Genomic DNA, 3,865 nt, shown 5'->3' on the forward strand with positions numbered 1-3,865 from the left:
AAAACAACACAACAACAACGTTGGAACTGTTCTAACTTTCCCCATTTTTAGGAAGACATTACTGCAAAACTCAGCCAGTTTTGAAGTGCTATCTTTCGGTTGCCACAGAAGTTCCTTCCTGATGGAAAAAATGGTTTCTCTCAATGTTTGTCTTTTATTGTCAAACTTTATTATCGCATAGATTCCATTATGCTAAAAAATAGGAGTTCTAGTACATCAGAACATATATATTGAACTGCTGGTTTAATCTTTTACAGATAATTAGACTAAATTCACAGAGGCAAGAGGAATGCCTTAAACAAAAGTGTTGGGAGTGTAGGGGGTTGAAGGAAAGGTATAGATTAGTGTCTATTTCTATAGATGCTTCTCTATAAAAGCATTCACCCTCACGTGACTACAAAAACGCCACACATACACTTGTTTTCCTGTATTTTGCGCCCATCGACAGCTTTGACACATTAATGCTCAAAAAAAATCTGTCAGAAAACCAAAGAAAAAAGAACTACAAACACACAAATACTTAATGACACCAGTGCCAGACACTGCTGTGCGTCCTGTGTTGCTACCAGAACGCATGCATATAGAAATCAGTAGGAAACAGACCTATTATGACCGCAGTGTTACAGAAGTAATCTCAAATAGGGATTAGATACGTTTGTGGAATAAGAGCTAGTTCCCTCAGTGTCTATTAAGTATAATGATTCAGATGACCCGCTGATCTGATAATTATATGCTAATTATTGAAAATGAAACACAACACTTTATCCTTACCGTCTGTCTTACGCTTCCCTTTAGGTCCCTGTTATTGGTGATGGTCAGAACTAGGACCCCAAACACAACGGTCTTTGGAGAGATCATCATTTCCTCCAGATTTAGCATCGCTCTAACAGACACGACACTTCATCTATGACCGTCAGCTTAAGATTATACTTTACTTAGCGCTTTGCCTAAGTTTTCCATATTTGCTCTTTAAGTAAACACCAGTCACTCTAATGAGTCATATCTGGAGAGATAACTAAGGGCTTTTAAATGAGTGATTCCATCCAACTCAGGAGTGTTTGTTTAATTTTAGTTGAAGTCAAGCACATGATTGCTACTTAAATGACTGTAAATCTGTCCCACATCCTCAGACAGTATAAACTAGCAGACAGTAGCATACACTCTATGCATTCCTGTGTTAAAAAAGCTATAAATTTTTGATTTAAAATACTTCCAACTTCATAGAAACGGTGCTCTCAAATCTCAATAAACCCAGCAATACAGCACATCAGATTTACTGGTTGTTGTTAAACTTCTTGATTCAAAAGTACGCTCCACACAATAATAATTGTAATTTATATACTCTGATTTTATTATTGCAAAAATAAAGTCTGTGTCATTCCCAGACACCTTCAGAGAGAGAGAATCGAATTTCTCTGTGCTATTTTTGGTACAGTTGAACTCAGCAAAGGAGCTGCTGGCTCCTGCAGCAGTAAGCTCCCACTGCTGATTTCTGCAGCGATAACATTTCTCAACTGCTCATCTCTGCTCCTGAGTCTCAGGGTCTCTACAGCCTGTTTAGAAACTGCGATCTTTGTTTTGTAATCAGATAGCCTAATTTGTGTGGAAGTTTTGGAAGCCTTTGTTTTAGCTAGGAGATTTAACTCTTAACTATGAGCAAATTAACACTCATTTTCCAACCTCGCTGCTAACAATCTGCAATAGGATTAGTGCTCCGTGCCTGCAGTTGCTTGAGTTGCTATATGAATATTCAATCGGAACTCATACATAGCCTTCCTTGTATTTACAGCTTAATTTCTTAGTTATGTGGCTTTGTTTTCTTGTTGTTTCCATCTGTACAAGTAATCACCACTATAACAATCATGTAACTATCCATGTTTTCATTAGGTCTGTTTTGTCTCGCTCCTACATGTTCTTCCGTAGGTGCCAATATAAATTACAGTCTTCTCAGTTTCTCTCATCTTTTATGAAACGACGAGTCACAGATGTACTTTTAGTAATGCACAATTAACTTTGTGACAATGAATAAACAAGCGTTTATGTGTACTTTTGGTGCAACACTAAAAAAAAATTAGCTTGTGTAAGGCATGTGTATCCTGAATGCCAACGGTCAGGTTCTCAAATCCTATAACATCACACTCAGCTACGATGTCATAAAACACAACTTTTAAAGTTTATCATATAAAATGTGTTGTAATCTATAACACCACTATAAAGTAGCCTAACCGTTTATAATCAAGTATACTTGCCCATCTGTATTTTTCTTTACAGTCAGTCGCTATACCCTTAGAGTAAGGGAAACCCAAATCAAGATAACCTCATGACGTAACCCTTGATTTAGCAAATGTATCATTAACAGTCACCTAGAATTAGTCATTTCAAATTTGATCTCAACTCACTGTTTTCAAATAATTGTTCTTAAACAATTCATTGTTCATAAAGTGCTTATTTTATATGATTTAGAATTATGGTTTTGTTCATTTCTTCTTACCTTGTCAACTTTTTCTGCTTACAAATCTTACTATGAACTTACTGTTTCTTAATCATCGTTTTTTATTATTTCTTTTAATTTTCATTACTCTTTCCATCTTTTTCAAAAACCTCCCTGAAAACTGATTTATTGATTAAAATATTAACGATTACTCTTTCCGACTGTTCCTCTTCTCAGCCCCAAAGAAACAATGATTGTTGTTGTGGAAAGCCAAGCACATCTGGTAACTGAGCACCTTGATCTAGAAAAGTGATCTGTAGAAACCACTGACCTATTTGTAACTTACGCTATTACCATAGATGGAGAAATCAACTATTTAAGAATAAACCTACCCAAACCTATCTAGGTTGAAAGAGCCTAAGAATTTGACTGCTGCATCTTATGGCTGCGCAATATACTGCCAGTAATCTCTACTCAATCACCAAATATTACCAAAGCCACAGGAAGTAACCTTTTCAACCACGTTTCTACAGCAAACGGCTATGTTTTCACATAATAAAATCCAACAACACCATTTCGGCATGGTTTCCACTATTAAAAAGTAATCCTAACCTATAGCACGCAGCTGATTCTGACAGTTTTCCAGGAAAAAATCCATCTCTACCTTGACACTTGCAGAACTTTACACCACGATAATTAATCAAGTCCATGAAGTACCACAGAGAGGTTTTGATACCAAAATCCCTCAGTAGTTTTGAATTCAATCCGGTCAGTATTGGAGGTGTCTGCATTGAGAGCCCTGCTGATACCTGCTCTCTGTCTGCACAGCAGCATGAGCTTACATTCTTTTCATCTCAAAGCTGCAGCTGTTGGTGGTTTTGAGCAGCTATGATCAAATGCAAGATGAATAAAATAATTTCTGCAGTCCTTGCTACAGCTTACGGATGATATAATGAATCTTCTTGAATCTTCTGAAGTTACTTTCAAAGCTGTATGAACCATTTTGCTGACATCTCAATTCATATGCCACGATTTAGGAGAGATTTTGATGTGTGGTTTCCTTTGTCTTTTGAAATGGATCGTGACACGTACAATAAAAGTTTGTTTTCCTGTGTCTAGTCGACAGCCAAGAGCTTCAGGAGTGGAAGTCAAGACCCTAATATTTTACCCTGAGTACTTAGTGCTCCGGTAACCACAGCCCTAGAATTATCTCTACCATATTGTCATTTAGGAACTGCAGCTGCACAAAATACATGCGGTAGTTGAGAAAATTGCAATATGTAACGCAAGCTGTAGAAGTCCACAGAGCCTTTTCTCTGCAAATACTACACAGTTTTTCCGTAGTACAAAAAATAAATTACCTCATTAATACAGCACACAAATACATGTTCATTCTTTCCAGTCACCTAATTCTTTTCTGTGCGTGCAAAAGAT

At 36.8% G+C, this 3,865-nt stretch overlaps 1 long non-coding RNA gene across 1 annotated transcript in view; it reads left to right on the forward strand.

Annotated features, from left to right (window-relative positions):
• Positions 1-1,002, forward strand: part of LOC109367608 — a 3,235-nt gene extending 2,233 nt beyond the window's left edge. The window contains exon 3 of the long non-coding RNA XR_002114812.1: positions 796-1,002. This is a non-coding gene — a long non-coding RNA (uncharacterized LOC109367608). The remainder of the gene's footprint in view (positions 1-795) is intronic.
• The last annotated feature ends 2,863 nt before the right edge of the window (positions 1,003-3,865 follow it).

Source organism: Meleagris gallopavo, chromosome 5 (genome assembly GCF_000146605.3).
Source record: "Meleagris gallopavo isolate NT-WF06-2002-E0010 breed Aviagen turkey brand Nicholas breeding stock chromosome 5, Turkey_5.1, whole genome shotgun sequence".
NCBI classification, from domain to species: Eukaryota; Metazoa; Chordata; class Aves; order Galliformes; family Phasianidae; genus Meleagris; species Meleagris gallopavo.